This window comes from Sinocyclocheilus anshuiensis, unplaced genomic scaffold, assembly GCF_001515605.1.
Source record: "Sinocyclocheilus anshuiensis isolate Anshui unplaced genomic scaffold, SAMN03320099.WGS_v1.1 scaffold2168, whole genome shotgun sequence".
In the NCBI taxonomy this organism is placed as follows: Eukaryota; Metazoa; Chordata; class Actinopteri; order Cypriniformes; family Cyprinidae; genus Sinocyclocheilus; species Sinocyclocheilus anshuiensis.
In genome coordinates, this window is record NW_015546037.1 from 799,495 (window position 1) to 824,669 (window position 25,175).

At 36.1% G+C, this 25,175-nt stretch overlaps 1 protein-coding gene across 1 annotated transcript in view; it reads left to right on the forward strand.

Annotated features, from left to right (window-relative positions):
* The first annotated feature begins 14,412 nt into the window (after positions 1-14,412).
* The window catches only part of LOC107698854 (protocadherin Fat 3-like), a 170,687-nt gene continuing 159,924 nt past the window's right edge, over positions 14,413-25,175 (forward strand). The window contains exon 1 of the mRNA XM_016499983.1: positions 14,413-14,542. The gene's annotated coding sequence lies outside the window, so the exon portion shown is untranslated. The remainder of the gene's footprint in view (positions 14,543-25,175) is intronic.

Consider the following 25,175-nt stretch of genomic DNA (forward strand, 5'->3'; position numbering starts at 1 on the left):
TGTAATAAATCGAGCCGATGCTGCGCTGTATCTAAATATTAAAGGAAAATGTAACACCCTTCCCCCAAATCTATCGTCACCTTCCCTGTCTCCGCACCCCAAGAGCATTTCTGACTTCGAACCGATAATCATAATGACGGAGGGGTCACCGTCTGTGTCACCGTGAGGAGGTGGAGGAATCTCTCATTAGACCGTTCTGCAAAGCGGCCACTTCATACGATCCTCTCCTGAGAATCTCGCCGTTTAGACACTGAATAAAATCTGTGGAATTAAATCAGATATCGGCGGGAGAGAGCTTCTTTCTAGAAGCACCTTAAACTGGCAGGAGGTGCACGGTTTTGATATATCGTGTGCGGGGGTGCACACGTCATCGGTTTGGCCGGGATTTCAAAGAGGCTCTTTCAGCGAAAACGTCTGATTGTTTTGGCTCATCAGATTTCTCAGATTGCAAAAATGTTCAAAGTCTTAGAAGTTGTGGAGTTGAGTACTGTAAATGTCTGAAGACTTTGGTGTGTTGACAGATAAATGCTGCGGGGAGGCTTGACATCAAGGTATTACGAACGACTGAACGGAACGGCAGCCAATGAAAACGCAGCCTGTCAGATTCAATAGGCAGAAAAGTATCTGACGGCTGGTCTGGTTGGCTGAGAATTTGACTAAATGGAGTCTTTTCAAGCTTGTGGCTAATGCAGTACAGCTCTGGACCAGGGGTTGCACTGACTACTGAACTAGTTCTGCTACTAGTTCATGCTTTGAGTCTATAACCGTGTGACAGCCATATACACAGAAAAAAAAATCAAATCAAAGGTTTGGGTCATAAGATTTTTTTATGTTTTTGAAATAAGTCTCAGAAATACAAAAAAAAAAATAGAGTAAAAACTAATAAAATCAGAAAAAGAGTAAAATGTTTACTATTTGAATATATTTCAAAATGCAATTTATTCATGTGGTCAAAGCTGAATTTTGAGCATCATTACTCCAGTCTTCAGTGTCACATGATCCTTCAGAAATCGTTCTAATATGCTAATTTGCTGCTCAAGAAACATTTATTATTATTATTATATTATGTTGAAAATAGTTGTGCTGCTATATATTTATTGTGGGAAATGATGTGATGCTTTGTTTCCAGGATTCTTTGACAAATTAAACACTCAAAATAACAGCATTTATTTGAAATAGAATGCTTTTGTAACATTGTTAATGTCTTTAATGTAAATTTGATCAATTTAACGTGTCCTTGTTTTAAAGTATTTAATTCGTTTAAAAAATCATACTTTTGAATAGTAGTGTATATACGTCTTATAACTAATATATATGTAACTAATATATAATGTATTTTACATAAAATGTTTAAATATAATACACACACACACACACACAAACACACACACACATATATATATATATATATATATATAATGTATAAAATACTGAAATTTAAGTTAATTCAGTGCACACATAAGCTAAATTGCTTGCCAAAACCACACTGCGACAACTCAAATGTCACCCATAGGCTGACAGCAACTCGGATGCAACATGACATTTTTGCACTGTAATTGACAATGTAGGCCGCATGAATCTGGCGAGCGAGATATGCATGCTTTTCTTCTCACCAACATCATCATTCTCTCCATCAGTGCAACTTTGGATTTTCCAGAAAACGGACCTACTGACTGGTCAACTGCTTCTCTGGCCGACTAAATGAGCAGCAAGCCCAACTCTGGACGTATTTGTATAGATACAGGCTTAAACGCACAACAGATTGTAGCAATAAAAAATTAAATGCCGATTAAATGATCTAATGCACAGATTCACATGGTCTGTGAATTATGATTACGTTATTCTGCTAATTTACAGCACCTGCATACGCGGTTGGCTTGGCGTCTGGGGGAATCACTCAGTCATCTGCATAATTCATTTGTAAGGCAGCTTAAAGCAGCAAGCCATTTGATAATGAGTTGACAAGCTAATTTTAAACTTGTCAACAAAATTTAGAGTGATTATAATTTTTTGTGGGAAGTTGTTTACCCAGCTGGATGAAGGCCATGTTTAGCTGGCTGATATAGCTGGAAATGAAGATCTTTGTGATGCTGCAAATTGGAGAAATCTGTTCTCTGCTGTGCTCCTTAGGCATATGCTATAACCTGCTACTGTGAGGGGTGCCATATGGAATAAATACTGTTTTAATGCAATTAAGAATGAAACTTTTAAAGGACACATGCCAAAGAAAACTGGACTTTCTTAGCTCTTTTGAAATAAAAGACCTTGGTAAAGTGTAGACAAACTTGCGTTTCATACTAGAGTTTTGGAGTCTATCTGACATGAGAATCCACTTTGGTTGGTTGATGTGAATGTGGTTTCAATTCCATTCTTGAACAAATATATCAAATATATTTGATATATTATAAATACGTATTAAACTTGGAGTAAAAACCTGTCAATTTACTACTCACAAAATTGTGTGGCTCTGAGTTGCACTCAAGGTTTTGAGTCCAATTGACATCAGAATTCACTTTGGTTGGTTGGTGTGAAAGCAGTTTCAATTCCATTCCTAAACAAATATATTAAATATATATGAAATATGTTTAATATATAATACATATTTGTTAAACTTGGGAGAAAACATCTGTCAATTTACTATAATTTTGTGACTGAGTTTCCATTTGTCCATTTGACATCAGAATTCGCTTCAGATAGTTGGTGTGAAAGAGGTTTCAGTTCCATTCATGAACAAATATATTAAATGTATATGAAATATATTTAATATATTATAAATATATATTAAACTTGGAAGACAAAAATCAGTCAATTTACTGCTCAGACATAATTTTGTGACTGAGTTTCATGCTTTTGAGTTCATTTGACATCAGAATTCACTTTCATTGGTTGGTGTGAAAGTGATTTCAATTCCATTCTTGAACAAATATATTAAATATATATTTTAACTATTTATTAAATTTGGAAGTAAAAATCTGTCAATTTACTACTCTGACATAATTTTGTGACTGAGTTTCACACTTTTGAGTCCATTTGACATCAGAATTTGCTTCAGTTGGTTGGTGTGAAAGCGGTTTCAATTCCATTCTTGAACATATGTGAAACGTATTAAATATATTATAAATATTTATTCAACTTTGGAAGAAACATCTGTCAATTTACTACTTGGACATCATTTTGTGAGATTGTGTTTCACTCAAGCTTTCGAGTTCATTTGACATCAGAATTCAGTTCAGTTGGTTGGTGTGAAAGTGGTTTACATTCCATTCTTGAAAGCATATATAAAATATGTATTAAATATATTATAAATATTTATTAGACTTCTATATTAAACATGTATTAAATATATTATAAATATTTATTAAACTTGATAGAAAAATCTGTCAATTTACTACTCAGACATAATTTTGTGTCTGAGTTTCACTCAAGCTTTTGAGTCCATTTGACATCAGAATTCACTTCAGTTGGTTGGTGTGAAAGCGGTTTCAATTCCATTCTTGAACATATGTGAAACGTATTAAATATATTATAAATATTTATTCAACTTTGGAAGAAACATCTGTCAATTTACTACTTGGACATCATTTTGTGAGATTGTGTTTCACTCAAGCTTTCGAGTTCATTTGACATCAGAATTCAGTTCAGTTGGTTGGTGTGAAAGTGGTTTACATTCCATTCTTGAAAGCATATATAAAATATGTATTAAATATATTATAAATATTTATTAGACTTCTAAAGAAAAATTTGTCAATTTACTATGACTTCATTTTGTGAGTCGGAGTTTCACTCAAGGTTTTGAATCCAATTGACATCAGAATTCACTTTGGTTGGTTGGTGTGAAAGTGGTTCTTAAATTCAAGAACCTAAAAAAAAATCAGTCAAAGTACTGCTCTGACATAATTTCGTGACTCTTCATTAGAAATTTGAAACTGACTGTCCACCACAGTTGCGCTACATATAAGGTGTTTAAAGAATCAGACTAACACAGCATATCTTTGTCTTCATATTACTTCCTTAATATATCTTTGAAAAATGACTATAATTATCCCTGCGTTTACCTTTCATGTAGTCACATTTATAACGTACTAGCAGACATTTTTAGGTCGTTAACATTAGTATTAGTGCATGATTCGCTTTGAGTGAAGCTGTCACAGAGTTCATCGCTGCTTTGAAATCAAATTAATCAGTGAATAAGTCAGCAAAATTACTAAAATTAGGCTTTAAAAAGTAATATCTGTGTTTCTTTAAAAAGGTGGTTTGGAGAACGGTTCGCGGTTCACAATTGGAGTGACAGCAATCCATCTTTCCAGCTACCTGTCACACTTACTCCAGTATAATGCACTTCTCAGGACTGCTTGTCTCTGAATAAATTGCCTTCGGTGAACTACTGCGGTGCTGAGGTTAACCAATCTTTACAGAGGTCATTTACATATCTTCTTAAAGGTGCAGTAGAAAAAAACAGTCAGTTTAATTCCAAAATCAGAGAGAAGTTGAAAAATGACCATGTAAAACTGCATTCTGTGCAAGAAACCTTGAATAGCATTACAAATGGACTTGAGGAGGACAAAACGCTACACAAGTTTAATATAAGCCCCCCTTTCCATCACTTTCAGGCATAACTCTTGTAATATTTAACACTAAAGTGCTTCAACATTTCATTTGGTGGTTTTCATGCATAACAAGGCTTCTGTGCCGCCTGACGGCTCATTCTGTCTGGTTGTATCTCACATGTGCTCTGTGTCAGTCTATTTTTGACTCTCATCTTCCTTCTATAAGCTGTGATTGAAGATTTGACGCATTCTCCTCTCAGCGAGATATGCATTTCTGCTCATTTATCTCCCGAAATGCGGTTATTTGCATTAATATATGTCAGTGATAAAACGATCACTTGAATCAGTACTACATTTCTCGCTCTCGCTCTGCTTCTAATGTCGTCTGTGTCTATTTATCTCACAGTCTCATCTTCTAACCAAAGGCTCTGCTTAGTGGCTTTATTAAAAGACGCACACATTATTTCTGTCTCTTTGAACCACACATACACGTATTTGCCTTTCGCATGGGTACCGAAATACACTTACGCCCACCGGTATATAAATAGCTGTGCAAACAAAAATCTAAGCTGGAATTCCCATTAACGCTGCATTTTATTCGACAAACTCTATTCATGTCTCCCCTGAGCTCAGAGATGGGTTTATTTGTGTGTTTTAATTAGAAAAATTCCCTCTTAATCGGCTATTCAAAAATTAGGCTCTTAAAAAATGTTAGAAGAATTATTTAATTAGCGGGAAACGTCAGCCAGTCCCTGCCAGAAACGCTGCCAATGTCTCGCACATCTTGATTGTATTAGTTTGTGTATGTTGGTGCGTGTGTGGTCCAATCATCCAAACACACATGTATGTTTTCCAAAAGTCTGAGTGGAAATGTTTCTCTTTTGCATTCATTTATAATTAAATACAAATCTTAAAATGTCACAAATCTGCTTATTTGATCTCAAAATTGTGGAAAATCCCATATTTCTTCTGCTTTTTACATCATTACATTCTTATTTATTTACCGGTTTAAGTAAAAATCCCAGATTTTTTTATGTGACTATGTATGCATGTGTGCATCTAGTCTGTCTAAAAGATTGTGTACGTTTGATTTATTGATTACAATGACTCAAGCTGCATGCAAACAGTGTTTTCGTAAAATATGCATGCATTTTGACTGCATATATGTATGAGCATGTGCATATACCTGCACTGTGCGTGTGAACACGTGTGTTGTGTTTTTCTTTTGGAAGCTAAACACTCTTGCCACATTTACCTCATTTATCTCACTTGTTTCAAACTGTGTTTGTGGTCTTTGGACGTGTTTTAAAGGAACATCATGTTTAAGAATCAAATAAAGCTAAAAACAAAACATGGGCATATGTGTGAGTTTGTGTAGATGTGTTTATTTTAAAGCACCATGGAATGGTTTGATGAATGATTTTAGTTTTCAAACTTAATATCAGCCACAAAACTCCAGAGTTTCAGTCTTTAAAAAAATAGTTCACTCAAAAATTTTAATTTGTTGAAAATGTACTCACCCTCAGGCCATCCAAGATGTTGATGTGTTTCTTCACTGGAAAAGATTTGGAGAAACATGTAATTTCGTCACTTGCTTGCCAGTGGATCTTGAATTGGTGCCGTCAGAATGAGAGTCCAAACAGCTGATAAAAATAATCCAAAAGGACTCCACTTGACTTGAGTCCATCAATTATTGTCTCGAGAAGAGAAAATCTGCATGCTTGTAGGAAACAAATTCATCATCAAGATGTTTTTAAGTTTAAGCCATTGCTTCCATCTAAAATGAGCCCTCTATCCATAACATTGTTTTCTCCAGTGGAAAAAGTCACTGAATCTGGAGAGAAATATGCACTGATTGATTCAAGTAAAGGTTTGACTATTTTGGTGGACTGGTATTTTCGAGTTAGGACTTGTTTACTTTTCCCTTACAAGACATTAACTGATGGACTGGAGTGATGCGGATTACTTGAGGATTATTGTGATGTTTTTATCAGCTGTTTGGACTCTCATTCTGACGGCACCCATTCACTGCAGAGGATTCACCGGTGAACAAGTGATGCAATGAAAAATTTCTCCATATTTGTTTAATTAAAAAAAACAAACTCCACAGTTTGGATGGCCTGAGGGTGAGTACATTTCCAGCAAACTTTCATTTTTGGGTGAACGGTTCCTTTAAAGTGTGTTATTTATACATCTCTTATATAAGACATAGATCGTCCGGCCATTAAAATATAATACAGTAATTGAGACCAAGTCGGAAACTATCTTTATCCATGTGCGTGTGTGTGTCTCACCCTCAAAACTTGATTTAGTATCAGAAGCCGGAAAGAGGGAAGAGACAGGAATAATGGCCTGATATCCAACTTCACCAATCGGATAAGAGACACCAATACAGCTCAGTCCAATAGACTCCACTTCCTGAGATATAATCCAATCTCAAAGATCAAATGTCGTCTTCAAAACAGTACGATCCACACCACTAGACCAACTAAAGGAGTAAAGGATTATCTGTGGTTATTAAGTCCAGAAATCTACTGGAGTCTCTGCCTAGCAAGTTAAGCTTACGAAAAAATCATTAGTTTTAACATCATAGACTGTGCCTTGGAGTTTTTATTCTAAAAAAAACAGACTATCTGCCTGAAATTCAGAAATCTACTGGAGTCTCTGCCTAGCAAGTTAAGCTTACGAAAAATCATTAGTTTTAACATCATAGACTGTGCCTTGGAGTTTTTATTCTAAAAAAAACAGACTATCTGCCTGAAATAAATACCAATATTTTAACTGATACAGTGAAGTGAAGTTTCTCAATTTTTGATATGAGATAGGATGCCAATTTACTGAAGATTGCTCTCTCTAATTGAACTCTCTTTCAGTCAGTGAGGAGAAAACATCACAAATATACACAGAAAGCTGCGAAGAAGTCAAGAATAGTTCCCCAAAATGAAAATGGTAATTTACTTACCCTCATCTTGTTCCAAACCCGTATGTTGTTTATTCAGTTATTCAGCTCTTTTCCAAACAACCTCTGATCTGTCTAATCTGTCAAACTCCCAAAAACACAATCAAATTATTTTAAACATTTTATAAAGTTTTTTGGCTGGACAATAGGACGATATATATATCATTGATATAAGTGATCACCAGATCACTTAGACCAAGCTATTTTGTATTTAAGTAAAGCATTCACAGGCAAATTTGCTTTATGTATTTCCTCTGCATCAAAGTCATGCACATATAAATGTCAGGAAACACGATTCCTGGCTGCATCTTTGGTAAGTTGTAAGGAACACTATATCGAGTCCAACAACCTGTAGTTTGAACTGATAATTGTTTGTTTTACTCGCATTTGCGCTGTTTTCCTATTAAATTCAGTCATGCAGCAGGCTCTTTTACCTCTCAGTCCGACTGAGGGGCCGTGTTCCGATGGGAAAGTGACGTCAATGCATACCCTCTATTGAGAAGCGCCCTATTTAGGCTGTGTTGTCATTGAATTTCACAGCTTTAACCAGCAGATGCTCTCCAGTTATGGAGTTTCGAGTGCTTTGAAACCATTGAATCAAGTAACTGGTTCAAATGATTCCAAGTATCGAAAGTTTCTCCCATCACCACCTCAGGCAGTAGTCTGACTCACGAAATAACTTACGAATTGTTCAAACGGCTTACGAGCTCAAACATTTAATTCAGAGTGATTAATCCTTCTCTAAATGAACTCACCAAATCTGTCAGGCCAGCTACAGAATCAACACATGACTCATGCATTAAAATTCATCATTAGCTCAATATAGTCATTAGTGTGCGTTTGTCTGCTGTGTCTCCAAATAAGCAAAAGCTTTTTGTCACTGTTCATGCTTATCCTTATTTTATAGCATACCGCTAGATATGGTAATTAATGGAATGAAATTCATAAGAAGGCCCACTGACAATGAGTAAAATGGTAGCTTAGCCTTAGAGAACAAATGTGTTTTCACTAAAATGGTGGTGATGAGTTTTGAGAAAGGCTGGAAACCTCAAAAGGGTCTGGCTGCAGCTGGCGCTTGCACTCTCAGACGTGCATTCTCAGGCTTGCACTCTCAGACACTTGCACTTCCGCTAGCGACGCTTTGTAGTGATTCAAAAATGCAAATTACGTTCGATTCTGAAACGAATGACTCGTATGAGCCGATTCTTTGCAGTGATTCAAAAACATACAGAGCAAATGACATTCGATTCTAAAAAGAATGACTCTTATGAGCCGGTTCTTTGTAGTGATTCAAAATCATAGCGTAAATGACGTTCGATTCTAAAAAGAATGACTCTTATGAGCCGGTTCTTTGTAGTGATTCAAAATCACAGCGCAAATGACGTTCGATTCTAAAAAGAATGACTCTTATGAGCCGATTCTTTGCAGTGATTCAAAAACACACAGCGCAAATGACGTTCGATTCTAAAAAGAATGACTCTTATGAGCCGATTATTTGCAGTGATTCAAAAACACACAGCGCAAATGACGTTCGATTCTAAAAAGAATGACTCTTATGAGCCGATTATTTGTAGTGATTCAAAAACAAACAGCGCAAATGACATTCGATTTTAAAAAGAATGACTCTTATGAGCCGGTTCTTTGTAGTGATTCAAAAACGCAAATGACGTTCGATTCTAAAACGAATGACTCTTATGAGCCGATTCTTTTGAGCGAGTCAAAAACAAACAGCGCAATCAGTAGCTGTGTCCCAAATGACACACTATACACTATGTACTTATACATGTATTTATGCACTAAGTACTATGTAGTTTGACTTCTGAATGAATGACTCTGAGTCGGTTCTTTTCGTAAATCAAACACATACATCTTGCAACTATACGTTTTTAATGTAGTGTAGTTCAGTTTAGTTACTGAATGGTTGTTCATATGGCAACTTGTTAGGAATGCACATTATGAGTTCTGCCTGTAGTATTTTATAAATCTTAAATTTTTTTGTATTTGTATAAACAACCATTTTAAAAATAGCTAATCTTTTCCAATTCTAAATCATAAAGCCTTTTTTTTTTTTTGCATTTGTGTCATCTCTAGAATGAAGTAAAGTAATTAAAAAGTCTTTGTACACACATTTTGCAAATTATAGTTTTACATTTATTTATTAATGAACTAGGGGTTTCACCAGTTCTGCCACATATATGTCTTTTACATAAGCCAGTCATTTATCCCCGTTGACTACTTTTCTGGATGACCATGTCAACTAGTAAAAATGAGCAGTTCATTTCTAAGCCCTGCTTCATCTTATACTTTTTAGCTAATATCCATCCACTCTTTGTTCTCTTCAATCAAGAATTCTAGCTAATGAGGGTCCCAAAGCACCAAACACTAACTCAATCACCATAATCCAGGTTCTCTAACATGCATAGGCCACGTGTGTGACATTACAGACACGCTCAAACATGCACACTGAATAAATGTAAAAGAGGCAGTTTAAAGAGCCATACTATGTGTCTAGGGTTCTCTAGATCTCGGTTTAACTGCTGTCTAGAGGGTCATTGACGGTTCTGCATGAGCAACTGAAAATAACAATCATTCTCCACAAACGCAATTATGTCCTTTAGCGCCAGGGCTCGACTCGGCTCGTCTCATTGGACCATTAGTGTCTGTTATGGTAAGCTGTGATTGGTCAATGGGGCTTGAGTTTCATAGCTTAAATGAGAAAATGTCACAAACATTCTCAGTCAGTCACGCTTAAACTCTCAATATGTGTCTGTTTTCCAAACAGTCCAGCTTTACCAGTATAAGCCATTTTTAGTAGCAGTGTAGCAGGACGAATCTCTACGTACAAGTGAGATGAGACAGGAATTTTATATTTGTGGGTTTGACTGACACTTTTATCCAAACTGACTTGCATTGCTTTCAATGTTTTAAGTTCATGTATTTGCCGGGAATGAAAGACATGAATTGGTGTAACTAATTTACTAATGATTCTCTAATTGCATTGGAAAGGCCGAATTTCGAAATTCAGTGAGTCATTTGGTTCAAATGATTGGTTTTGTGAATCAGTTTGTACAGTTGGTTCAGTTTTTAAAAATAGATGTTAATTATGTTAATTTTAATGTTCACACAGTAGTGTTCACAGAAGGGAAATACATATTTCTTTAAATACTACTGATTATCACTATAATTATAATTAGTTTTGACACTAGCTCTAATTAATAGATATATGTTGATATATAAGTATTCAAAAATATCAGTAAATATTTTTAGCTGTAATAATAAAATAACATATTTATTAGCTATATATATATACATATATATATATATATATATATATATATATATATACATACAATAATATGCATAATTAATTAAAATGAATTAAAACTATATAAAAACTACAAAAGCTAAAGGTGACAAAACCACACAAAAATTAAAAAGAAAATGGAAAAATAAAAGCACATTCTGCTTATATATAATAATTACATTAACCAAAAGTGTCAGTAAAGACATTTTTAATGTTATAAATTACGAGGTGTGCTGTGATTGGCCAGCTATCCAGTGCGTTGTGATTGGCCGAATACCTCAAGCGTGAGACGGAAATGTTACGCCCCTCACCATACTGTTGTATTCCCTCAGCAACCAGCACGGATCAGCTCCAGGCATGACGAAGCGGATATCGTCCTCTTTTGGAAGACCAAACAAAGTAGTTTCGCTTTCACAACGAAGCACACAGCGTCTTCAGGATATGGCGGCGGCAACAATACTACAGCGAGAATAAAAGTTACGCCTTCTTTCTTTGCGTGAACATTTGGGCGGCGTTATGCAAATCTTCCCACAGAGCGACGTAGGTATGTTGGGGCGTGTTAGAACGAGCCGTTTTAGGTAGGTGTGGCTGACTCTTAACTTTTATAAAGAATATCTCTTTGGATTTGAGACTTTAGTCTTTGCAACTTTACAGATCTTCTTTATGCACCAAGAGCTTGTAACACTCCTAAGAGAAAGGAAAAATTGAAATCGCATCATATGACCCCTTTAAAATGTATTACAGTAGAAAACAGTTATTTTAAATAGTACAAATATTTTTCAATATTGCTGTTTTTACTGTTTTTTCATCAAATAAATGCAGCCTTGAAAAGAAAGAAATATATATATATATACAAACCTGCAGTCATAACCCAAACCTCAACCCTCAAATCCTCTATACTGACCATAAACTAAACCAAAGGAAACAAGCTTCACCCAGCTGAATAAAACAGTCCAACTTTCACCAGAATGTCTCTGCGATCTCTGTCCTCACCACTAATGTAATTGTGGTATGAAGCCTCGAGTCACCGGCTCTGAGCTTCAGTAGTTGTATGTGTCTCTGAGGCCTGTATGTACACTAGAGATTGGCAGCCAGTCAAATCCAGAGCGGCTCCAGAATGGTGTTAACATCAGGAGTTCATCAGCGCTTGCCGCGTGCCGCTGCTACACGAGACAGATGTCTTAATAATAAAAAAAGCAGCCTTCATAAATGGAAGAAAAAAAATCAATAATAAACATAAAATAGCTGGGAAAACAATATGCCTGGTTGCCATCAGAAAAAAGTGCACTTCACTAAAATGATTGTTATTCCTTTTGCTCTGCCAACGCCTACGCTTCTGAACTTTCTGTGTGTGTTTGCATGTAATCGATGCTCTGCGTCCATTAAATAGATGTTCATCTGCCTGTTGGTGGGGAATCGTAGATCTTATGGTAATAAACATCATGTAGGCCGGTGGCTCTGACCTCTACATCACACCCTTTGTCCTTCAGCCATGAGCAAACTCACACACACACACACACACACACACACACACACACACACACTGAAGGTGCAAAAAGCAAAGCTGTCTCTTTCAATCTATGCCACTTTGCACCTGTTTTCTCTAACACACTTTTTATGTCAAGTCAAGTCAAGTCAAGTCACCTTTATTTATATAGCGCTTTTAACAATACAGATTGTGTCAAAGCTGGTCTGACGCAAGAAGCAAGTCATTTGTAATTTTAACAAGTGCAGTTTCTGTGCTATGGGTTTTCAGTTTTCTGTGTTATGTCTCTGCATTATAATGACTTTATTGGCTAATATTGTTTTTAAATTATAGGCTAATTATAATTAGCACATCTTAACATTACACCTACACCTTCATGTAAATCATGTAAATAAGTTAAAATTAAAACCATTAAAAAACATTTTAATTACTTTAGTTTTCAACATTTCTCATTTTAGTTTAACTTGATGTAGGCTACTAAAATAACTAAAACAAAAGCTGATATAAAAATGTATCAAAACTATATAGACACGTATAAAACAACAAAAACTACAAAGAAAGCAATACAATTATTTTAATAAAAATGGAAAATATAAAATAAAACCTGATTAAAAATATTATATATAAAATATGAAGCAGCACAACTGTTTTTAACATTAATAATAATAGTAATAATTATAATAATACATATTTCTTGAGCAGCAAATCAGCTTATCAGAATGATTTCTGAAAGATCATGTGCCACTGAAGACTGCAGTAATGATGCTGAAAATTCAGCTTTGCATCTCAGGAATAAAATACAGTTTAAATTACATTTTAAATCATAATAATATTTTACAATAATACTGTATTTTTTCATCAAATAAATGCAGTCTAATCCAAAGCTGTCTGTTTATGCCACTTTACACCTCATTTCTCCAACACACACACTTTTATTTCTGTGCATTATTGCGGTTTGTATTGTTTTTAAATTAGGCTAATTATAATGAATACATCCTAACCTTACGCCTACACCTTAAAGAAACCTTTTGGCATTGTTAGATTTTAATTAAGATATTATTTAATCCCTTTATGAAGCTGTTTCCATCGTGAGAGCTATACAAAGAAGGCTATTTCAGCCACTCTCATTTGGTCTCATCAAAGATAGCAAACCTGACCCTCACCCACTCACCTCGTGCGTTTGATGTCAGCTCTGCATGATAAGTGGATATCCGCCTAACAGCACACCAGCGGGACAGAAAAATCAGCCCCTCCTGTCCCCATGCAGTCAGGGGTGTACAATGGAAATCGATTTGTGCATTATATCATGGCTACATTAATTACACGGCAGTTCATTTCTAAAAGGACCCGTAGCCGCCCGTGCTCATCACTCTGACACTCAGCTGGACGCGCCCGAGCTTCAGCACGAGTGGACCAGCGCACTTATGCAGCGTTGACCCATTTATCACTGCTACCGCAACGTCCAGCTGTTCTCAAATACAGTGCTGTACAGCACAATTCAGTCTTATTAATAGAGTGTTTTGTCTGTTTTCAGGCCCAAAACTAAATTGCCTGCAAACAGACAAAACATAAACAGTGGGTAGCTTGAGTCGGGGTAACTAAAATTAAAACCATTAAAAAAAAAAAAAGATTAACATGAACAAAAGCATTAAACTTGGACACATAAAAAAGACAAGAACACACAATAAAATAAAAAGTGAAATTTAAAGTGAAAATTGTTATATGTTATCTGTATCTATGAGTTATCTGCTTTTACAAATTATATATATATATATATATATATGAAGTGAAAATGAAGTATGCAATTAAATATTTATAATTTAAATATATTTTAACTTATAATTGCATAATGTAATCTTTAAATAATAAATACTTATTAAAGAAATTACTGATACAATACATGCAAATGATAAATGATGCCAAACCGTCCATCCGTCCGTGTGTGTGTGTGTGTGTGTGTGTGTGTGTGTGTGTGCTCGTCCAGTAGGCTGCGCTATGCTCGCACCCGCAGGAGTCGCTCTTCCCCCCTTCCGTGCGCGCGCTTCACCGGTCCCACGCCGAGCGAGTGTGTGTATGTGTGTAAGAACGCGCGTGTGTGAACGCCGGAGCACATTGCTGTTGCAGGAGCTTCGGCGAGACGGTCGCTCTACCGATGCGCGGTCGGATACGGAACTTCTCATGGATACGGCAAAGTAGCGCGCCGGCGCCTGTCACTCACCGAGCGGATTTATTACTCACGAGGATAGGTATGCGAAATGAAGTCATATGCAATGTGCTTATTGATCAACTAACTGCGTTTGGGAGTGAAAGTTGGCTGGGCAGCGGGTGGGGGCAGACTGAATGAAGGGGGGCAAGTACTGAAGCAGGTTTATTCCGCAGTAAAGGCATGCGTTGCGTTGGCTGTGTTACGCTTTTGGGGTTTAGGTAGACCTTTTGCAGTGGATCTTACGGGTAAATTGTGGTTGTGCATTGATGTTGTGAGTGCATTCAGGAGAAGTAGACTGATTTAAGTTGTCATGGGGGAATATCTGTACATAGAGGACTTGTGGACATGCAGAGGGCAGAGAAAGTTGTCGGAGGTGTGGTGGATGTTAATGCATGCGTGGTGCAATGACAAGGTGGAGAGCTCACAGGGTCCCGAGCATCCATGAAAGTGCTGTAAATTTACAGGCGGCCCCCGGTGCATGTGTGTGTATGAATTCTCAAGGGGCCCAGTGCATCTTTTAATTAAAACCCAAGGAGCACATACACACAAACTGCACACTTCAGATCCTCCACTAGAGAGAGAGAGAGAGAGAGAGTGTGTGTGTGTGTGTGTGTGTGCGTGTGTGTGTGTGTGTGTGCTGCACGTATTAATGTGCTGAATTCACTTTTTTCTCTCCATCCTCATAAGATTGGCTTCACACCGCTTTGCACTCGGATGATGTTGGCGTGCTCCGCACATCAATGGGAGACACACACTCTCTGAAATGCGACACTGCCCTGCGTTAGGCGAATACAGAGTGATATCGGGTCAGCTAGACACAGATATGTGCATACTTGCCTTGCATACATAATCAAATGCATGCTTGCATATAGAGAAAAGTGCATGCCAATTCACTGTGATAGCTAAAAACAGAAACTCTTTCACTAGAAATGTAAAGGAAATTGTGAACTACCTCTGGTTTGTTTTTCCACCAACTCTCACTTTTATAGATGACTCACTTATTCCCACACTGTAAAACCTGGTAAGTTAAGAATACTCAAAACATTTGAGGAAACTTATTGCCTCAAAATATTTGAGTAAACAAACTCAAATTTATTAAGTTAGTAGAGCTTAAAATTTTTATGATAAGTGGGGCGGGGCTTAGAGCCATGGGAGCCAAGCCAAGCCTCACTTCCATGGTCCCACCCCACTCATCACAATGATAATTATATACAACTTGCTTCCATTAACAAGCACATTCATTCAGATCTTTATAGTTAAGTGCTAGCTAGCAACAACACACTTGCACACACTAATGTAGTTATCTAAAAGACTCACAATACTTGCATGTAAATAGTCAAACAACATGCAGTATAAATAATCTTTAAGATTTGCTGTCCATCCTCAACCTAACCACAGGCTCTACTCTTCACCACAACAGTAACACTACAAAACCAACATAACAGAAACCTATGTAAATCCTAACATAACACAACATTTAAGTACTAACTTATGTCTCTCTATGTTAATCTTGTGTAAAAACACACAAAATAACACTTAATTTCTACATTTATTTTCCTTGTTGTCTCATGCAAAGCATGCTGGGAACTAAAAAACGCAATCATTTTAAGTTCACCTTACTACAACAACATTTTAAATTTACAGAACTTATTTCAATTAAGTCCAATGAACTTTCATTATTATTTGAGTGAAGTTAACTCATTTCATTTAATCAGTTTCACTGTTCGGTTTTACAGTGCAGCATTAGATTAGTTTTGATATGCTTTTGCGCTACTTGCAGCCTCGGGTTGAGTTTTGGGACAAAGCCAGGCTGGGTCAGGCTGTGTATATTTATGAGAAATCTTTGATTGGTAATTTGGTTTGTGAAGAGATATTGTGATCCACTTTTGAAATGAAAGGTCCGCTCAACCCAAAAATGAAAATTCACCCTCATGTTGTTCCAACACCGTATGACTTTCTTTCTTATGTAGAACACAAAAGGAATTATTTTGAAAAATATGTCTCGGCATCCATACAATGGAAGTCAATGGGGTCCAATATTGTTTAAATGCATTATTAGTAGGGCTGCACGATTAATCGAATGCGATATTTAACGCGCATCTTGTCAGAAAGCCGGTTCTGTAATCAGCGGTAAATCTCCATCACCTGCGTGCTTTCACATTGAGCAGCATTAACTACACAGAGCCGTTGTTCACTGACGAGCTGCGCAAAAAATCGCGCGAATATGAACGTGGTTTTGCACAACTCGTCAGAAGATGCGCGTTAAATATCGCATGCAATTAATCGTGCAGCCCTAATTATTAGTGTTATTTTTTTATATGGCCAATACTGATATCTAGAGACCACATTGGTCAATATAATGTGGACATTTACATAATACCATTGAAAAATAATAATTGAGATCCACAACCGTGCTGAAATATAAATTGAAACATTTATTTAACTAAATTTACTATAATATTTGGCATTAAATCGAGGAATGTTTCATCCAAAAATGAATACTTTGTCATCATTTTATCATCTTCATATCATTCCAAACCTCTATGACTTTCTTTTCTTCTGTGAAAGGCAAAAGAAGATATTTAGCAGAAAGTCTGTACTGCTCTGCTCTATACGATGAAAGTGAATGGTGACCATGGCATGTCTGAGTTTTTCACTGTCTGTCACTGTCTGTTCCTCACATATATGTTGCTAACATATGATTTCTGTAGACTATATAGCGCACAAGTTGTATGGACTGCTTTTATAACGCCTTTATTGTGCGTTTTAGAGCTACACCGAGTTTGGTCACCATTCACTTTCATTGCATGGAAAAGAGCCGCTTGAAATATCTCCTTTTGTTTTCCATTGGAGTTTGGAATGACATTTTGTGAGTAAATTAATTATTATTGTTACTATTTTCAGCAATGCTAATCTCAAAATGGCTGATGTATCAATCTAGCACTAGATAATATGACTCAACCTTATGTTTGTTAATGCATTTGTTTCCCTTTCACAATTGAATCACCATTGGACAGCGCAGCAAAGCGATGCGTTTATGCTCTGCTAATGCACAAACTATAAAACATCAAACCACAGTGGAAACACATATTAAGATTATGCTCAAAGTGCGTCTAAGAGCCGAGTGAGTGAAAGAGGAGCTATTTAGTCTGTGTGGAGCGACACACACACTTTTGTCCATGTTCCAAACAGCTGTCTGTTCGGATACATGATATGTTTTCTGGAAAACATTTTTTTTATTGGTCCACCTGTTCAGTGCCGTTTGTACTTTAATGCATGCATCAGTCTGTGTGTGTGTGTGTGTATGTAGGTAGAATGACCTCCACGTCACTGATCAATGCTGACGTTCTCCCTTAGAAACGGAGGGATGTGTCCCCGTGTGGGGCGACCCTTCCCCCATCTGTTCCCAGCGCAGCCCAGCTTGTATGTGTGAGCCCATTCTCAGCATCTGTCTTTGCCAAATGCCAGGACTCAGTGGACGCTTCACATTAAAATCAGTGGCCCGCTCCGCATGTATGAGGGGGTAGGGAGTCCTGATGTGCCGTTGTTGTGTCTCCCAGCGTCCGCGCCATTGTTTGTGTGCGCTGTGTGTGTGTGTGTGCGTGCTTTTGTTCTCCGCTTGCTCTGGAATGCTCTTCAGTGCTGTCTCAACTGTAGAGACCCCCTCAGATCCCATCCTGCACCCCGCGGCCCCTCTCTCCAATGTTTTCCTTGTTTTTCAGGCTTAATTTGTTTTGTCTTGCCCTTCTAGTTTGTCATTTTTCATAGAGGACTGAAAGACGGAGTAATTAGAGTGGGCTCTTTCTGAAAGTTTCTTTCTGTGTGCGGTCAGCAGGACAGGGGCCGCACTTATAAACAAATGTCTAAGACAGTCAAACACAAGAGTCTCTGGTGCTGTGTCTCAAAACCCTAGTGAGCTGCCTACTTAGGTAGCATTTTTTGGTATTATAAATGCATTTCATAGCTTGCTTAAGAGACCGTGGCACGGTACTTAATAATTAGGCCTACTATTTTCATATGCAATTATTTAAATGGAACTTTAAAAACACTTTGGTATTAACACATAATACATGTCAACAAAAACATTGAAAAAAGGGAATTTTCCAAGTAAACAATTCATATACTATGGTATTTATGTGGTACTCCAAAGAATACCAGGATATTACATGATATCATGCTCACAGTATTAACATGGTACATGTGCAAAAAAAACTATTTAGTGTTTTCTAGTGATGCGCCAGTTTTTTTTTTTTTTACCGAAACTTGATAAAAATTGAAAGTTTTTATATAGCCGAAAACCAAACGTTTTTGCAATTTAAATTTGGTTAACAAACCGGTTAAACTCATTATGCTGTTCAGGGTGTAATGTTCTTGGTTGATAAATGTAACCATTTGAAGTAAAGTTTTCAGGAATTTAGCGCATCAAAGTTATTTTTTTACTGAAACATAAACTGAAAGTTTTAATTTAGCTGAAAACTAAAAATAAAGTTTCTGTAATTAAATTTGGGTCATTTAACTCTTTATGCTGTTCTGGTTGTTATGCTTTTGGCTGATAAATTAAACCAGTTGTAATAAAATTCTTGGGGAATGAGGCACTGAAATTATTTTTTTTAACGAAACACCAAGACCAAAAGTTTTCGTTCAGACAAAAATAAATTTTCTGTAATTAAATTTAGTTAAATGGGTCATTGAACCTTTCTGGCTGTTCAGAGTGTCCTATTCTTGGATGATAAATTATAAACCAGTCATAATAAAGTTGCTCAAGTATGAGGCGCTAAAAAAACTTTTATTTTTTTTGGAAATGAGACACCGAAAATTTTTTTTTGGAAATTTTATTATTTTTTTCTGAAACACAGAAACTGAAAGTTTTCATTTAGCCAAAAAGCAAAACTGAAAATTATGCTTCTGTAATTACATTTGGGTAATTGGGTAAACAAACATATGCTGTTCACGGTTTTGTGTTCTCGGGTGATAAATTAAAGTCTTATTAAAATTCTGCATTGAGAATTGAGTTGGCACTGAGCTGCATCTTGATATATTTTGACAATTTTTACTCTAGCAATAGCATATTTTTGTTAACGGTAAAGTCCATCCAATCTGCTGACGCTTACTTGTAACTTATCGACATTGTGTGCTCGAATCGGTACCGATACAGTCGAAACACATCCCCAGAAACACGCTACTTTAATGTCACTGTTTCTGTCAATGATTTTGACCCTCTGAATTTATTAGACTGAAAATACGTAAATTGCTATTTCAACCTGTTTTAGGTTGTGTAATTTTGGTGCATTACCAGTGTCTTTGAAATTGTAGTTCCAAAACAATGGTATTACCATGGCACTATATCCCAAAATCATGGTATTTCCATTTTTTCTTTTTTTGTTTGTTAATATTGATGTTGTCTAGATTTTCACAGATTTTCGCTTAATTTAAAACCAGTCAAGTTAGATTAAAACACTCAAGTACCTTGTTTGGACAAAAGTCACACAGGTCTTTTCTTCTCTGTCTGTCTTTGTCTTTCATTTGCGTTTCTCAATGATCATAGCAGCTAATTAACAGTGTTGTAATTAGTCAGGTAATAAAGCTTCAAGTCAAGAACAACTGCTCAAGGGAGTGTCTTTTAATGAGCGCTGATGCTGTTGCGGCATCGACTGCGTTCAGCGGCTTTGCAGTCTGTGTGTGCTGTTTGCTTTCTTGGGAAAGAAAGTGAGAGTTTTTTAGAGTGAGTCAGAATGAGTACATTGGGTTTGATCCAGCTCGGCAGACCAGGAGAGAGAAAGAGAAAGCGAGCGAAATGCAGGGTTTGGTCCAGTATGGTCGACTGGTGGTTGAAATCTGAGCATGTGATTTTAAGGCTAAGAATACATCTCTGAACTACACACACCATGAGATGAACACAATATAATTGCTTTTCCAAGATTTCTGGAGTACGTTTTACGAGGAAATACTATTTAGTTTAAAATTTCATGTTTAATTCAATTGCAGTTTCTTGGTAATTATTTGTGAAATTTGGCAATTTTTGAGTGAATATTTTTTCCTACTCAAATTTAGGAATAACCTACATAACTATATACCTATATAAGTTGACCCTATTAATTGAGTAGTACATTATTGCATGAGTAAACCATAATAAGTTGAGTGTTGAAGTGCATGAGTGTTTTGTGTTTGTGTATAGCGTGATCCATGTGTGTGTGCGGAGGCTGGTGAATGATGCGCTCTGAGCACATGCTTGTCGATTTGGTGACGCCCTTGTCTGTCTCGCCGGTGAGCCTGATGTGTATCGATCCAGGATGCCACCATCAGTGCCAACCACACATACACATACACATACACTAAAACATCCTCTGTGTTAACAGTCTGAGAAAAACTCTTCTCTTCCTGACAATCAAAAGCCACTTGATCATTAAACCAGCCAATCACGGCTCCCTTTAATAGCAGCTAACCTAATCACAGCGTTCTTCTAAAGAAGCAACTCGGATAGGAAACTTATTGGCTTGTCTTTTAAAGAAACTCATTCTGTCCATCAGCGGACTGGCGATTATCTTAGTATCAGAGTAATTTGTTGATTGTTCAAAATCACAAAATAACGATTTTTTGATGGATTTTGCTTTAGCTTGTGAAACGTGGTTAAAGTCAACATGAAATTTACCCTATTTGTTTTCTTTCAAAATGTAATACAACACCACTTCAAACGACTTTCCTGTTCAGCTGATGTCATCAAGCCCTCTTATATTTAAACCCTCTCCTCCAATCACGTGTCATTTAATGTTATTCACCATCCAATCAGATTAAATAAAGTCTCTCACTACATTTCTTTTTTTGTTAATCTAAGGATGTAATGTTGTGAAAGTGAAATGGGTTTGTGAACTGTGTTGACTAGTGAAAGCAATGACCTTCATTGTTGTTGAAGGAGTTGAAAGGTTTTAGAGAGATGTCAAAGGTCATCGGATAGGTGTACGATTACAATGTAACATTAACGATTTTTTGATTGATTTTGCTTTAGCTTGTGAAACGTGGTTAAAGTCAACATGAAATTTGCCCTATTTGTTTTCTTTCAAAATGTAATACAACACCACTTCAAACGACTTTCCTGTTCAGCTGATGTCATCAAGCCCTCTTATATTTAAACCCTCTCCTCCAATCACGTGTCATTTAATGTTATTCACCATCCAATCAGATTAAATAAAGTCTCTCACTACACTTCTTTTCTTTTTAATAATCTTGTTTCACTAGGAAATGTGTGACCTGGTGAAAGTGAAATGGGTTTTGTGAACTTCGTTTCAAGTTGACTAGTAAAAGCAATGACCTTCAATGTTTTTGAAGGAGTGGAAAGGTTTTAGAGAGATGTCAAAGGTCATCGGATAGGTGTACGATTACAATGTAACATATGAAACTTTATCCCGGGCCGGGTCAGCGTTTATCTGAAAACACGTGGCGTTAAATACTTAAAGCTACCCGAAAGCGATAACCATGTGTTCTGTGGAAACTTAAAGAATCTTTTTTTTTTTTTGGAAGCCTTTTTTGAAAGATTTTTTTGGTGCGTCTTTTATAATCATGGCTTAAAATCTGGTAAGGGCTAATTAACTGTAGCAAATCATGTAAAAATGTATAATCTTGTATTGGAAAAGAACAAATTCCACTGAAGAATTTATACTGATGTGCATTTTGTGTTAGATATGTTATCGTTCTTGACAGACAGCATGTTGAAGCCACAAAATTTAGTCACAAATTCATTGACTTTTGAAAATTAAGTTTACATAGTTGTTTTTTTTCCAGGAATGGATTGGCTTTGAAGAGCAAAGTTGTTTTTATTGTCTCTTACAACAAAAATCTTTTATTTAAACCCATGGAAATGCAGATTCTTTTGTAAATAATAGTGAAAAATCACCTTTTAAAAGTATTACCCTTCAGCAGATTTTGACTTGTACCTTTACAAATTTGTATTCTGAACAGTAAAACAAGGCATGTTACCAAACCTGATCTAAGTTGCACTTGTATGTTGTTTGAAATCCAGTTAACATTTGTGAACACTGTTTGTATCATAGGCTATACATACACAGTGTGCTGTAGTAGTTAGACAACTGTCTGAATTCACTCATTTTCACTCATCTTGTCCCTAAGTGTGGATATAGTTTCCTCAAATTTGCGAACCAAATTGTAATTGCTAGTATAAATAAAACCTTATTTTCTCATCACGAAGTCATGTGATCAGAAATCCATAAAGTGTTTCTGTTTTTAACGTCATTTTATGTAAAGAGATATGTAAAGTAGCAATTACGTGTCTGTTCATGGACTGAAAACCTGATGCTACAAAGTGCGTTAACTTTGGAAACTTAAAGAATCTTTTTTTTTTTTTGGAAGCCTTTTTTTGAAAGATTTTGTTGGTGCATCTTTTATAATCATGGCTTAAAATCTGGTAAGGGCTAATTAACTGTAGCAAATCATGTAAAAATGTATAATCTTGTATTGGAAAAGAACAAATTCCACTGAAGAATTTATACTGATGTGCATTTTGTGTTAGATATGTTATCGTTCTTGACAGACAGCATGTTGAAGCCACAAAATTTAGTCACAAATTCATTGACTTTTGAAAATTAAGTTTACATAGTTGTTTTTTTTCCAGGAATGGATTGGCTTTGAAGAGCAAAGTTGTTTTTATTGTCTCTTACAACAAAAATCTTTTATTTAAACCCATGGAAATGCAGATTCTTTTGTAAATAATAGTGAAAAATCACCTTTTAAAAGTATTACCCTTCAGCAGATTTTGACTTGTACCTTTACAAATTTGTATTCTGAACAGTAAAACAAGGCATGTTACCAAACCTGATCTAAGTTGCACTTGTATGTTGTTTGAAATCCAGTTAACATTTGTGTTGAATTTAAGTAGTTTTTTTTGGCATTCAGAACACTGTTTGTATCATAGGCTATACATACACAGTGTGCTGTAGTAGTTAGACAACTGTCTGAATTCACTCATTTTCACTCATCTTGTCCCTAAGTGTGGATATAGTTTCCTCAAATTTGCGAAACAAATTGTAATTGCTAGTATAAATAAAACCTTATTTTCTCATCACGAAGTCATGTGATCAGAAATCCATAAAGTGTTTCTGTTTTTAACGTCATTTTATGTAAAGAGATATGTAAAGTAGCAATTACGTGTCTGTTCATGGACTGAAAACCTGATGCTACAAAGTGCGTTAACTTGCTTACTGTGCAGAAAAACTCATTTCGAAGTGATTAGAAGCTTGAAATGGACCACCCACCCACATCCGCTCACACACATTCGTCTCTCCGCTCGTTGATATCTCCCATCCTCCTCCATTGTTTGTCCCTGATGTGTTTTTCTTAGGCTCCGATTCATTACATCAGTTGAGATAAATTCTGTTTTTCATTGGCTTGATGTTACCGGAAGCAGGGGAGCAGCTCGTTTAGGACTCGGCAGTGGCGGGTCGATAGCTTATTAGAGCTCCGTTTGACAAGATGTCGTTCGCAGAGGTAATTTACCCGTAAACTCGCTAAAGTTGCCGCTTACATCACTGTCGTCCCCATGTGGATGAGCACAAATCAAAAGCGCATTGATCGGCATGCAACCTTTCTAAGACAAACACCTGCCTGTGTGTTTGTGCTTTTGCGATAGTAGTTTATTGTTGCTCTGTTGGTCAGTGTTCGTTTGAATGTGAGTGTGTGATTCATAATTGATCAGGTCTTCGATAAAGGAGTTTTGTTGCTTTTTCCCTTACTGTGGTGATACCATTTTATGATCAGCATAGTTATGTATATGACAGTTAATCATTCTAGTATTATTTAGTAAAACGTGGTTGTACTAGCGCCACTGATAGTGGTGGACAACAGAGGTTGTCATGTTGAGGTTTTTTGTGGAAGATTTCTGGCCCATATTGTAAGGAGGCAGCACATTTTTTTCAAAATCGCATTGTTCATAACAAATTATACATTTGTTTTTAATATTCATATGGAAAATGTTCAACTAATATTTTGAAAATAATCCAGTAAACTTTCGGGTTTGCTAAATTATTTCATCATGATCTCATTAGGTAAGTTACTTAAACATAAATGTAAATGCCATTTACAATTACTTTTATTATGCCAAAGACATTTAATGTTTTTGTTTTTTTTTAATTTCAACTTAAATGTAAAATTGGTCAGCATTGTGCTAGCTTAATGTTGAGGCTGTTTACATAGGTTACAAGGTCATAGGTTCGATTCCCAGGGAATGAACTGATAAGATGTATGTCTTGAATGCAATGCGTAAAAGACATAAATCTAAATCTAAAAGTAGCTAGAGTATGAATTGGAACTAATGCTGTAAAATATACATGAGAGTCAGTTGGTAGCCTACTACATTACTATAATATTGAAGGTTAAAATTAACTGATTTGTTAAAATTTCACTTAATGAAGTTTTTAAAATAATAAAGTTACAATTACATAATAATATTTCTACTTCAGACTAATGAGTTTATGGTCACCGAATATGTTTTTTCTAAATGTGACGTTACATGACATTGTTTACAAGTCATTATTGACGTCTTTGAGCTGCTGAAACACTGATTGAGCGATTACATGAGACTGGATACGGATTGTAAAGTTATACTCTTTCTTTTAACTTACCTTCGGATGTTTAGTCATGTTTATTTTGTGCTGAAACTGGTATTA